This window comes from Giraffa tippelskirchi, chromosome 14 (assembly GCF_054371585.1).
Source record: "Giraffa tippelskirchi isolate mGirTip1 chromosome 14, T2T-mGirTip1v1.2.pri, whole genome shotgun sequence".
Lineage (NCBI taxonomy): Eukaryota > Metazoa > Chordata > Mammalia > Artiodactyla > Giraffidae > Giraffa > Giraffa tippelskirchi.
The window spans coordinates 40,470,859-40,485,882 of record NC_137288.1 but is presented as its reverse complement, the minus strand read 5'-3'; the positions used below and the strand labels follow the sequence as shown (position 1 = coordinate 40,485,882).

Sequence of the window (15,024 nt, the reverse complement as noted above, 5' to 3'; positions counted from 1 at the left end):
TAGAAATTCAATGTCTGAGCTAAGTTTTGAAAATCAAATGGAAGCTACTTTCTTGTTGTTTAGTCATGAAGTCGTGTCTGACTCTGCAACCCCATGGATTGTAGCCTGCCAGACTTCTCTGTCCATGAGATGTGCCAGGCAAGAATACTAGAGTGGGTTGCCATTTCCTCCTCCAGGGGATCTTCCTGACCCAAGGACTGAACCTGCATTTCCTGTATTGGCAGGCAGATTTTTTTATCACTGACCCACCAGGAAAAGCCCAGTGGAAGCTTTAGGGGTGGGCAAATAGGATGAGCGCATTAAAGTAGTGGGAATATCCTGTGTGAAGACATTGACCATTGTCTGGAGGCCTCTAAGTAGCTAGGTTCAAACAATCAGTTGTCTTTTTCACCTGTTAAACATAAAGCAGATGAAAATAAGACAATAGGGAGTGCTGGGCCTGTGGTGAAACAGAAGATTCACGTCCATCCTAAGTAAATACAAATATGTGTATTTGTATTTACTTTGCAGACATCAAATAAAATGCATCTTTAGGCCAGGTTTCTTAAATTTGCTTACTTGTGTCAGCAGATTTTATATAAAGGTTGAGGAAAGGAGGGACAGTAATGGATTGGAAGGCTATAATAAGGTAAGATTTGGAACCTAGGAAATCATCAACGTGAGGGTATTTATGAGAACAACATTTTGGTAACTAAGCAAAGAATAAATTAGACATTTATATATATATATATATATATATATATGTATATATATATATAATGTGCAAAATAGACAGCTAATGGGAGGTGCTATATAACACAGGGAGCTCAGCTCTGTGCTCTGTGATGACCTAGAGGGTTAGGATGAGTGGGGGTAGGGTAAGGCAGGCTCAAGAGAGAGGGGATATGCATGTACTTATAGCTTACTCACGTTGTTGTACAGCAGAAATTAACACAATATTTACAATTAACACAATTGTAAAGCAATTATACTCCAATTAAAAATAAATTAAAAAGAGAATAAATTAGAAGACGGAATAAGGAAAGCTATTAGGTTGCTCTATTGGGACAGTTCAGGGTGGCAAACTTGCAAATGTAGCTGTTGTTTGTTGTTGTTTTAGTCATAAAGTCATGTCCGACTCTTTTGCGACCCCATGAACTGTAACACTCCAGGCGCCTCTTTCTATGGGATTCTCCAGGCAAGAATACTGGAGTGGGCTGCCATATCCCTTCTTTGAGATCTTCCCCACCCAGGGATCAAATCTGCGTCTCTTGCATTGGCAGGCCGATTCTCTACCACGGAGTCACTAGGGAGGAGTAAGAGAATATTGACTAGATTTGCGTCACTTTAAGGATGATGAAAATATAGCAAGAGTGAATTTTCTGATATGGAGGCTTAGATGGGTGGTACCAATGGATACAAGAAAAGAGCTATATGATGCCAATCAGTGTTAGGGAGAATAAAAATGAGTCTGGCTATCTTTTATGACACATCAGGAACGTGATGAGGAGATAGTTCCCATGGAGCATACTTTTTATATGTAAAATGTCTGCTCATCATGCCCTTGATGTATTATAAGCACCTACTTTCTTCTTAAATCTATGTTAAGAACATGTTAGTAAGTTTATTTTAACCTAAAATCTTTCATTAGAGTTTAAATTATATGATTCTGCTACCAAATAACTGTCCAAACTTGGGCATTTCACTTGAATACCTTTGTGTCTTGGTTTTCTCAGCTATAAAACAAGGGGACCTGCTTAGATAATTTCCAAGGAGACTTCTAAATTTCTTGTACTACAGCTTTTAATTATCTATACTATTATAAAACTTTCTTAATATTGTATAAAATCAAATTTGGAAACTTAGTTTCAGATTTTGGAAAGTTGTCAGTGTTCTAATCTATACCATTATGCTATAAATCACAAATACTGTGATGTTTATAATATAAAGTATATGCTGATATCATAAATATTTAATAAAACCAAATTTAATATTTGAAGATCTAAATAAGGAGTCATGCATTCTGGAAGCAGATAACCAGGCAAAGTTACCTGTAGACCTGTACAAGCAATGTTTTTTCATACCAGTGTTTGATATTATCAGATTTCAATGGGCCCAAAATTTGTCTCTTTAATTAATTTAGAAAACATAGCAGAGCTGCTGCAAGGTCTAAATTATAGAGGACTTGATGTTGACAATGATGGATATTACAGAAGTAAGATGTAAGTTGGCTGCATGATTTGTAAAAACTGTGGAACAAAATGTTTATTATAAACATTCTGTGTCATTCAGTTGGACATTTGCTGAAGTGAGATGACTTTGCAGCTGATCAGTGTGAAATAGACAATTCTATATCTCTTCTCGGTGTGATGAATCTACTTCCACAATAGTCTTTTTCTCTTCACAACAGACAGTTAATTCACATCCTGTAAGTTCATGAAGACTATTCCACAGACAATCATCTGGATTAACTTCTGTTAATTACCACCGAAATGTTGGGCTTTCTGCATAAACTAGGAAATGATCCTTTAGAGAGCAGACTGAAAATGACTTTGGAGCCTCTGCTACAGAACCCCTTGGTTCTGTGGTGCAACATTTAGCCTCTTTGTAATTTAATTTCCTACTTTGAAATGTCACTTGCCAAATACCAATTCGACTCCCCTTACTCTACATCCCCAAATCCTATCATAAATGTCACATATGATAATAAATGGATTATGTGGATTTGCAAGAGGGAATTTCTCAGAGATGAATTCTCAGAGATACAATATTATTTTCACTCCATGAAAATGTTCATGTGATTTGCATAGTGATTCTATTTCCATAATGTGTATCTAAGCCTATGGACCTCTGTATTATTTCAACGTAATTATGTATGATTCAGGTTAGCCTTCATGTAAGCGAAAATCCTATATTTAATTCTAGTTCAGTTGAAATTTGGCGTAAGTCATATTCTACTTTTGTCTACTGACATGAACTATTGGACAAATTACTGTTTCACTTTTCTATAAAAATTGATTGACTTTCTAAATCTTCCTAGTGCTCTGATTTCTTTTGGAAATAAAGAGCATTCAAGTAAGACCTATTCGGAGGTCAATTGGTATTCTTCAGAGTGACTTAAAGTTATTTAAACCTCCAGGGATTCTGAAATAGACTCTAGCAGAAAATATTTCAGTGGTGCAGTTTTCCATCAATAAAAGGATACACTCATACTAAATCAAACAAACAACAACAACAAAAAAGTGGAAAGCTTAGAGGTTTGCTGAGTTTTTAAGTATTACAGTCATGTTGCTGAAGACATGTCATCTAAAAAAAGATTCTTGATCTAGTTTTCTGCAGTTTTCATATAATTTGATTCTATCTTCTCTTTTAGCAATGAGGTAGCAGTATAAAGAATGATTTGTATGTTTGAAACATTTTGTAAATCTCAACTTCCTACTGCACTTGAATTATACTCTAATTTCAAGTCATTGCTTTTTAAGTGTATACATTTAGCTGCATAAAAATATTTTTAAATTGGAACAAGCTCCTTATTTTTTCTTGATTAACCCTTGAACTCTATATATTGGTAAATTTTTATGTCTAAAATACCTTACATTGTTCTCTTGGTGATGGTATAGGTAAATCTAGAAGCGCTTTATCGTGTCTTCTGAGCTTCAAAATGTTGACCTCTTAACATAGCACTTGTTATTGTTTCTATATTTCCAATAAACATCAAACAACTACAAAGCATTATATAAGGATAAAAATCTATTCAGTAAATTCTCTGTTTAAAGGAGTCCTAGAATGTATTTAATATTATCTTTATATATATCTCACCCACACCCATTTCTTCTCATCTTAGACTTCATGGCTATCATACCCTGGAAAAGACAAAGTTGTTAACAACTGCTTTTCAAGGTTGGTGAAAAACTAATCCAGGTGATACAACATGACATCAGAATGAACAACTAGAATGCATTTGCCAAAATCTCATTACATTCAACTATGGTTACCTTGACTACCACCTTTATTTTTGTCCTAAGATTCCCTACTTAAAATATCAATTCCGAGGAAATTTTCTGGATTTGGAATCTGATTTTGAATAAGACTTGATTACTCTTAATACCTGTGTGAACTAAGAGAAATATCCTATTCAGTCTCTTTATTTTAGAAATGGTGATAACGCATTCCCTAATTTGATCACTGACTCGATGGACATGGGTTTGGGTAGACTCCGGGAGTTGGTGATGGACAGGGAGGCCTGGTGTGCTGCAATTCATGGGGTCGCAAAGAGTCAGACATGACTGAGTGACTGAACTGAACTGAACTTGGTTTTATTTTAGATCAAATATATTTTTATTTTAGATCGAATATATATTTTAAATATATTTATATTCGAAAATATTTTCAAAGCTGTCAAACACTGTATAAATACAAGCTGTCATTATTATTTAAAAAAAAAACTTTCCCCACCAAACAATTCATGAAAAAACAGTATGGCATTTGCTTTTTTATAAGGTATGAATGGTTCTTCCTCACCCCTACCCCCACCCCCTCGTAGCTCAGTGGTAAAGAATCTGCCTGCATTGTAGGAGCTGCAGGAGACGCTGGTTCTATCCCCGGGTTAATTAGGAGGATTCCCTGGAGGAGGGTAGGGCAACCCACTCCAGTATTCTTGTCTAGAGAATTCCATGGACAGAGGAGTCTGGCAGGCTACAGTCCATAGGGTCACAAAGATTTGGACATGACTGAGGCAACTTAGCACACACACAGGGTATGAATGAGGCTGCACTGAATGTCAACTTAATTTGGTTTAGAATGTATATTTTGTGTTTCTTCCCTAATTTTTCCCCATGGATATTCTGTGGTTTAGTATCTCTTTATTTGCATCAAAGGCTTTGAATCAGGATGCAAAACTTATGGTTGAAATTGAGTATTAGGACTCAAGGAAATCAAGAGATACACTGCGATGGCAGGAATGATGATGGTGTGAGGATGGCCGTCGACTGCAATCAGGGTGAAAGAGCAGGCCTAACACTGTCTTGGTGAGGCCCCAGAGAACCTAAATAAAGCGGGCTTCCCAGACTTTTTAGGTACTTGGTGCAATTTGGCAATTTTGGTTCTTGCTATTGCTTCCTTTCAACAAGGAGATGTGGTGAGTCCTATGTAGTTTCTGGTGTTTACTTTTAAAGAGCAGGATGGAGTGGTGTGAATACTGGGGCTTGGGTGTTGATGATAGAGCCAATGGGAATGAGAAAGCTGAACTCAGAAAGAAACATTTGGCTTTATCACCATATATATCAAGGAGTATATGTGAATGTGTTTCATATATAATTCATATATTCTTTCATTTATCCTTTTCCAGGCAAGTGATCTGAAAAAAATTGTATGCTACATCTTCTGTATTATTGTAGTTTTTTATCACTTCATAATTTACTGTTGCAATTTCAATAGTTTAAATTTTAAACATATACATGCATATACATATATATGTGTGTGTGTGTGCATGTGTGTATGTCTATTGGAGTAGAAAATGGCAACCCACTCCAGTATCCTTGATTGAAAAATTTCATGGACAGAGGAGCCTGGCATGGGTCGCAAAGAGTCAGACATGACTGAGCAATTGAGCACGCATATATGTGCACATATACATGTACGTATGTATATATACAACACACAACTGACCACACATATATATTTATGAACTGGTATAATATTATTTTTATGTTCTATGGGCCATACGTAGTCTCTATTCCAGCAGCCCTTAAATCTTCAGAAGCACAAAGTTCACCTGTGATGTTTAAATCAGCCCCTGTCCAGACTCAACTGCTTTTGATTCTTATTCAGCAGGTCTGGGACTGAATCTAAAAAGTTGCATTTCTAATAAAAACTCAAAAAGATCTGATGCAAGAATCATGTGGATTACATTTTTGTAACAATGTAAGCTTTAAAAATGTTTATAATTTTATTTCATACAGTTAAAAAAAAAAAATGTGAGAAGGGGGAAATAGCTCCACAAGAGAGTTTACCAATGCGCACAGAACTCCTACGGTTCATACTAATTATATGAGTTTTCCTTTAATTTGCCCATACATTCCTTTTAATTGTAAAAATAATTTTTTCAAACATTTTTGAAATGTTTCTCAAACATTTTTGGAATTGTAAAAATAATTTTGTCAAACATTTCCCTGCATCAGATGTTATTCACTTCTTCCCTAAGGTCTGAAGGTAATAAGAATGGCTTACAAAGTCACTTTGCCTCTCTAGGAGTTTGATACAACTACCATTGCTGAGAGATCACTACCTGGAATTCCTCATTCAAGGTTCCTAGACCTTCAATGTAGAACAGAATCATTGCCCGACATTTGAGTAATTTTTTAAGCAACTAATTATCTGTGTCACTCTGTTAAGATTTTAGTATTTCACACAGTTTTAAAATATCAAATTTTAAGCTCAAAGGTCTTCAAAGGATCGTTGCTTGTATTTCACTCAAGTGCAAATGGCCTGTACAATAGTAGACCTTATTATCCAGGGGTGAGAAAGACCTGATTAAGAGCATTCAGAAATCGAAGGTTGGGGAGATTTTTGAAAGAACTTATGAACTGAAAGAATCAGATAGTAAAGAATCTGTCTGCAGTGGAGGAGACTCAGGTTCAAAAACAAAGGCCATCTGCTCTACCATACATACGATCTGGTGGGAAATGTTATTTTTAATGCATACTGTATACTTGTAGTATTTTGATCTCTAAAGTGTGAGTTTTATCAATCAAACACTGCAAGCTAAAATGCAAAATTTGAAAATGTGCAATGGCAAATTTTTAATTTGCTTTTTTACATGCTTTTTAAGGGATGTTTACATGCTTTTTAAGGGATGTTTTAAGGGCTGTTTACATGCTTTTTAAGGGATGTTTCCCTGGTCTTAGGTTTCCCTGGTGGCTCAGATGGTAAAGAATCTACCTGCAATGCAGGAGACCTGAGTTCGATCCCTGGGTCAGGAAGATCCCCTAGAGACGGGAATGACCACCCACTACGGTATTTTTGCCTGGAGAATTCCATAGACAGAGAAGCCTGGTGTGCTACAGTCCATAAAAGTGTCAGACATGACTGAGTGACTAATACATTTTTTTTTTCCCTAGCACTTTAAGTGTATATGTCAGAATTGAATATACCAAATTCCCAAATTATGCACTATAGTTTTCTATGTTGTTGATCAAAAAGCATGAACACTGAAGTCAAATGTGTCTCAGACATCCTCTGCTCTAACTGCCTGCTCTGTTAACATAGTGACATTTTTTGTCCACTCAGTAGCTGGAAAACCTCAGACAAGTTACCTAAACTCTTTTCTTCAGTTTTCTCATCTTTAAAACTGGTGCAATATTAGAACCTAAATTATAGTGCATTGTAAGGGTGATAATATGCTTACTTAAAGCAATTAGGACAGAGCTTGGAATGTGCTAAACTCATATGGTAAATAGCTAACTGCAGATATTATTATTAGGATCACTTGGAATGGGGAATTCCAAGAAGCATCTGTAAAGAAAATGGTGAAGAATATTCTGTCTATTGCAGAATATGACAAATATTGCTTAAAATTATTGCTGGACATTTCAGAAATATGCTCAGATATTTTGCTTTAGTTTTCCTGAAGGAAGATTCTTCTTTTTTATGTGTGTGTGTGTGGGATTCCCTGCAACACTAGTAGCTTAGATAATTTATTCTAAATAATAAGAGGAATTATTTAGTCAAATGTCTTAGTGTGGGCTGTCTAAGTATCAGAGACAGGGTGGCTTATAACAACAGAAATTTATTTTTCATGTTTTCTGGAGACTGGAAGTCTGAGATCAGGGTGCCAACATGGTCTGGTTCAGGCGAGGGCCCGCTTCTGGATTTCAGACCGTGTTCTGGGAGAGGGAGGAGGTATAAACTTGATTTTCATAACATTAAGTTATCAGACTGATTCTTTTTTCCTTTTCCCCTTCATTATTTCTATCTATCTGACAACTGTCTTTGAATTCTAGGATGCTTCAGAGAGACTTACTTCCACACCTATTCATACATATTAAATGACAGATTAAGTATGAAATCTCAGTAACAGATTCTGTATCCCATATCTAAGGGAAATATTTTTAAATACCATTTCTCTTACTAAAAGAAAAATACAAAAATTAAAAATCTATGAATAACATAAAAACAAACATAAGAAGCTTTAGATAAAATTCATGTTAATGGTTTTATCATTAAATAAATTCAGGATAAAATTTTTTTAGTGATCAATACATGAATTTTAATTTCTAGATTTACAGTGATATTTAAAAGGATATAAAATTTTTGGCATGATAATTAAATGAATTTTAAGGACTTGTATCTTTCCAGCAAAAAAAAAAACCCAAAAAAGCCCTGTCGATATTTCATTGTTTGAAAGGAGTTTTATTAAAAACACACAAGACAATCTCCTACTTTTAGTTTGGTTTTGTTTGCCTGAAAGATTTGGCGAATAGGTCAGCAACAATTGTACATACAAAACTGAATCCACTTGAGTTTGAGAGAACTTCCCATACAGTCTGCACCTTGTCCACTGCAAAGATTGAAATAGGACAGGAAATACAGTGAGATTTACTGCAGAGTCCCAAACAAAACCCATGAAAGGGACTGAATAACCAAACGTAAAAATAACTAACTTTGTTGTACATGATTCTTGTATATTACTGATACCAGTTTTTTGCTTGTCCTGCACTCTACTTATCTTTCCTTAGAAATAAGAAATATAGATTTGATTTGCATTTCCCTGACGTTTAGGAATGCTGAGCATCTTTTCATATGCTAGTTAACCATCTGTAGGTCTTCTCTGGAAAAATGCCTATTCGGGTTCTCTATCCTTTTGTAATTGAATTGTTTGGATTTTTTTATCTTGATTGTATCCATTTTTATGTTTTAAATATTATTATTGTATTGTATATATCATTAACAAATATATTTTCCCATTCAGTAGGTTGCCTTTTGGTTTTGTTAATAGCTTCCTTAGCCGTGCAAAAGTTTCTTAGTTTGATGTAGTCTTATTTGTCTATTTTTGTTTTGTTGACCTTTCCTGAGGAGACAGATCCAAAAAGATGTTGCTAAGATTGATGTCAAAGAGCATACTGTCTATGTTTTCTTCCAGGAGTTTTATAGTTTCAGTTCTTACATTTAAGTCATTCCATTTTTAACTTATTGAATTTACATGGTGTGACGAAACGGTTTATTTTCAATTTTTTTACATGTAATTGTCCAGGTTTCCCAGATAAACTTATTGAAGAGACTGTTTTTCCTGCAGTTTATGTTCTTACCTCTTTTATCATAGATTAACTGATCATATGTGCGTGGGTTTATTTCTGGGCTCTCTATTCTGTGCCATTGGTCTATGTGCTTTTGTGTGTGATACCTGTTTTCATTACAATAGCTTTGTGATATAGTTTGAAGTCAGAGTGCGTGATACTTCATATCTGACAGAATGGCTATCATCACAAAGACAAGAAATGACAAATATTGGTGAAGATGTGGAGAAAACGTAACCCATGTACATGGTTGATGGGAAATTGGTAAATTGGTACACCCACTGTGAAAAATGGTAATGGGGTTCCTCAAAAAATTAAAAACTAACATATAACCCAGCAATTCTATTTCTGTGTATTTATCAGCAGAAAACAAAAACACTATTTCAAAAAGATATATGCACTCCAATATTCATTACAGCATTATTTACAGTATCTAAGATACAGAAACAACCTAAGTGTCCATTGATAGATAAATGGATAAAAAAGAAACTGTGATATGTCTTATATAGCATAATATCATTTAGGTCCATCCATGCTGTCCAAGTGGCAAGATTTCATTGCTGAAAGGAAATCAATAGAATATCAGCCATAAAAAAATGAAATATTGCCAGTTGGACAACATGGATGTACTGAAACGATATTACACTATATGAAATAAATCAGACAGAAAAAGACAGATACTGTATGTTTTCATTTATATGTATAATCTAAAATATAAAACAAAGAACAAATATAGCAAAACAGAAAGAAACTCAAGGATATAGAGAACAAGTTAATGTTTACTAGGGTGAAGGGAAGAAAGGCAAAAGAAGATTCAAATTAGATGATGGGAATAAGAGGTACAAGCTGTTAGTACCATTATGTAATAATAAGTCACAAAAATGTACTAAACAGCACAGAAAATATAATTAATAAAATATTCATAATTTTGTATGATCAAATCACTATCTTGTCTACCTGAAACTAATATAATATTGTAAGCCCATGATTCTTCAATAAAAATGTAAATAAAATAAAGAATATAACTATTTCCCTCAAACAGCTAGTATCTCAGGCATTATTCATAGTGCCTAGTATTAAAAAAAGTTTACAAGTGCAAAACATATAAACCAGTAAAACATAGAGAATCATACTTAAATACTTTCCTATCAGACCCATTCATACTTTCACATAACATGGAAAATGGCAGTCACTTAAATCTATGTTGCTCCATAGTTACTCCAAAAACAATGCAGAATGACAAGGAAATCACAAAGTAAATCACACAAAAATAATGTGCTCAAAACCCCAGAAACTTCCAAAATTACAAATTATCTTCTTAGAAAAAACAAAAGAACCTACCAAATGCTAGCAGATGATCTCCATTCTCCAGCCTTACCTGTGAGCTAGAGCACACACAACCTTAACTATGGCCAGACATGCATGTCATCAGTAATGGGACAAGCCAACACAAAATACCCATTGATATGATGTTCTGGGGACAAACTGTACGTGCTGGATTCTTACAAAAACTATATAACCTGCATTGAATAATCTGGACTAATTAGTCCAATTCAAAATTTGAGGCCTGAACTTTCCAATGTTAAGTCTGACAGATATGAAAACTAATAGTAATGTGTCATCTGAGATTGAAATCCTGGAATAGAAAAGGACATTAGTGGCATAACTGGAAAAATCTGAATAAGGTCCATAGATTAGATAATATAGCATTACCGTTATTTTCCTTCCCTTTTGATAATTGTTTTCTGCCTACATAAAGGAATGTTCTATTTTAATAAATACAATGAATTTATAAACTCATTGGAGTATTTAGAGGTAAAAGGGTATTTAAATATAGAATTTGAGTCTTGCAAAAATGTAAAAAAATACACACGCACATAGATAAATAGATACACAGATAAAGAAAAAGAGAGAGATTGAAAGAGAATGATGAAACACATGTGAAAACATGTTAACATTCATGGAATGTGCATGAAAGAAAGGTACATGAGAATTCTTTGCACTAGTTCTATGCTTCTCTCTACTTTTTACTACAGTGGTCATAAATTATTTCAATAGAAATGTTAAAAACATATATCCCCAAACTCTTGATGAGTTCAGCCTTAAACTGGAAGCATACAGATTCTGATAATGAAAGGTTGCAATATAATCGTTGTAAAGCACATTCCCTATCTGTTTCCCCCTTTTTCTATTGCATTGTGACACAAAGCTTTATGAATCCCATTGTATCATCATTAGACAATTATTATTTTTAAAAAATTGACCAAACTGATAGTATACACTAGTGCTAATCTGAAATTTATAATAACTGATACACACTCCATAGCTTGGAGTAAGGAAAAACAGTATCTTCAGCAATATTGAGGAGCTTCCCTGGTGGCTCAGTGGTAAGGGGACACAGGTTCGATCCCTGGTCCAGGATGATCCCCTACGAGCAGAGCCGTGTGCCACAACTATTGAGCCCACGTGCCACAGCTACAAGCCCTAGAGCCCATGCTCTGCAACAAGAGAAGCCACTGCAATGAAAAGCCCACGGACCACAACTAGAGAATAGCTGCTGATCGCTGTAACTAGAGAAAAGCTCACATAGCAATGAAGACTCAGCACAGCCAACAATAAATAAATAAAATGATTTTTTTTTTAAGTATTGAATTGTCAGAAGACAAAGAAAGAACTTTAATGAATTTCACTGTTTTGGAGATAAATGAGAAATGGGGATCATGGGACAAGAGAGAGGACAGGGCTTCGAGTCCGTTGAGGGGAGGCAATGGCTTTAAAGATGAATGGACATCATGAGCAAACAATGGCTGCATTTGCAGGGCTGCTGCACGCAGGCATCCAGTGCTTGTAATTGAGGATGATTATGGTTAATGACGCCAGTAATGTGCACTCTCAAACAGGCAGGACAATGTAATTTGTATCAAACCTATTCAGTATCTCTTCAGGCATTTTGCCTGGTTTAATCTTGGTGCAGCACTGGCTGCAGAGGGCTGGTCTGGAAGCTTCACAGCTGGCTCAAATTAAAATGTTCATGGTTTCCCCACCCCACCCCCATCCCTCCAGTATATTCGGAAGTAAATAAAGTTGTTTTGAGTCTTGATATCAGCTGGATGGCTCAGGGCCTGTCGTGGTTTAAAGTCACAGGACCAAGATCTTAAGTCCTGAAAACACTAGGTTTTAGTGTGCAGAAAGGAAGCAAAACATCTGTCTGTGAAATTCACGGATAAGGTGTTAACCAGAAACAGCTACACTTTGGGGCAAAAGGTAGCTGTTTCACATTTCAGTACACTGTGAGGCACAACATTATGTGAGGATTTTCAAAAGATAAAAAAAAGTTAGTTAATATCAAATATGTCCAGTCTCCATTTCTCCAAATACTAGGAGGAAATCCCTAGCAAGCAAAATTGTTTATGGAATCAATTCAGGAACAGATTCTGTTTAGAAGTTAGACTATTCATTTAAATCCAGTGTCAGATAAAACAAGTACATCTTTTTAAACTAGGAATTGAAGAAGCATAAACATGCCTTTTTTCTTTTTGTTTTCTGGCTTACTCATTTTAGAGAGGAGAAAGGAGAAGTCTCCATATAATCGTGCTTGTAATTTTCAGACACAGATTACAAATACCGAAGCATGACACAGTATGTACACAAACGAGACGGAAATACATATAAGGCTCAAGATAATTACAGTTCTGAAACAAATGCTATTGTGTTCCATTCCTCAGTTTTGTAAGTAGAGTTTTCTTTCCATGCAAGCCAATGCAAATCATGACATCTGATCAGTTCCAGAAGCAACATTTTCCGTCCAAACAATAATGTCCATCAATAACAACAATAAGTTGGGATTGGAAAGTAAGGTGAAAGGGTATCCATGTCCTGGTCTCAGGACTAGCTAAATGGCATGGAGGATGATTGATATGTGGAAGGAGCAATGATATCTGGATGGCAAAATGGGTGTAAGCTTCAGGAAAATACGAATAACTCAGATGATTGTGGGACCGTAAAATTCTTCATACACAAGTATCTCACAATTTATTTTATTTTAAAAATGCTTATAAATCAAACTAGTTTGCTCTACATGTATGCTCACATGCTGTAAAGTTTAAAGTTTATGACAGGTATCTCACACTAGGTTGGTTGTAGATTATGTTGTTTAGTTCCTGTGATAAGTAATGCTGGATGCGAATGTGCACTTGTTCGTATGATTATAAATGAGCTAAATTGACTAAAAATGACTTTCTGTTACCTAGCATGGAAATACTGTTATTTCTTACATGAAAAGTAATCTTAAAAAGTCATCTGGTATAAAGACTCAGGATTTAGCAGTTTTACCAATTGAGTAGAAGATATCTCCAACACAATCAAATAAAATATCAATCTGGGTGTTTTGTAGTTTTTCCCGTATCACATTCTTAAGAAAATTACTTTGAATAGTAAAAGGGTAGCTATTATAATGCAATGTAAAATACTTAATTGTTGGTCTGAGAGTAATACAGTTCATCTACGTAATCAATGAGAGACAGTCAAACTGTTAGACACATTCAGACAAAATATGGCTGTAATTCTCCCCATATCTCTCCCAACAACTCCTTAATCTCCCTCCAGCAATTAATGGCCATTTCATCTTGATTTATCTTTTGGATGTTGGTAGCCCATCCCTGGGTGTTGAAGATCCTCTATAGGAGGAAATGGCAACCCACTCCAGTATTCTTGCCTGGGAAATCCCGTGGATAGAGGAGCGTGGTGGGGTTGCAGTCCATGGAGTTGCAAGAGTTGGACATGGCATAGCGACTAAGCATCAACAACAGACAATATTCTGGATGAGCTCAAATACTTACCCAGAATGCTAAAGATTACATATCCCAGGCTCCCTTGCAGCTTGGACACTCCAGGGATTTCCTGGCAGATGCATCCATATAGAAATTGGAAGAGAAATGTCTTCCTGACAAATGCCTCATGGAGACATTTCATTTTTCTTTCCTTTAGAATTGAGGAGTAGATTACAAGCACTAGCAGTAGTTATTATTAGAAATAACAGACCTGCAGACTCTTTGACAATCTTCAGGGTCAAAAATAATTACAGCAGATGAGAGAAGAGGTTGTTGCAGTTTAGTTGCTAAGTCCTGTCCCAAACTTTTGCAACCCCATGGTTTGTAACCCGCGAGGCTCTTCTGTCCAAGGATTTCCCATTAAGAATACTGGAGAGGGTTGCCATTTCTTTCTCCAGGAGATCTTCCCAATTTAGAGATTGAATTCGTGTTGAACATGTGTTGCAAGCAGATTCTTTACCCCTGAGTCACCAGGGAAGTTCCAGAGAAGAGGTAGCCACCCCTTGATCTTTTCATGAAACACAGCATACCAGGCCCTTGAAATAAATAAATTTAAATGTTAAATACTTTAATAAATATCCCAAGAGTGGACTTTGGTAGTATGTTCTGCTGAAGAAGTCAGCCCACATCTATCAGGCTTTCAAGAGATACTAACACAGGACAAAAGGCCAGGCTGGCTAACTGAAACTTCTCTTTCCAAATATTTTGTACTGATACTATTTTCTCCCCCATTTACAGCATATCATGTTTTATAGGATGTTGTGGTGATACACAATGATTGTAAAGAAAGCAGCAGACACTTAACAGTAAGACTTACTCTGAGATTTCCAATCTGCTCTTTGGAAGAGCAGATTTTTGAAAAATCAGCATTTTGTTTTTCTTTCCAAAATGTTTTTAGTCTAGAGGAGAACAAGAAAGGTTTT

At 35.5% G+C, this 15,024-nt stretch overlaps 1 long non-coding RNA gene across 2 annotated transcripts in view; it reads right to left on the bottom strand.

The window, feature by feature from the left end:
• Positions 1–8,372: 8,372 nt before the first annotated feature.
• The window catches only part of LOC145534215 (uncharacterized), a 540,985-nt gene continuing 534,333 nt past the window's right edge, over positions 8,373–15,024 (bottom strand). For both annotated transcript variants that reach the window (XR_014074349.1, XR_014074350.1), the window contains one exon: positions 8,373–8,536. This is a non-coding gene — a long non-coding RNA (uncharacterized LOC145534215). The remainder of the gene's footprint in view (positions 8,537–15,024) is intronic.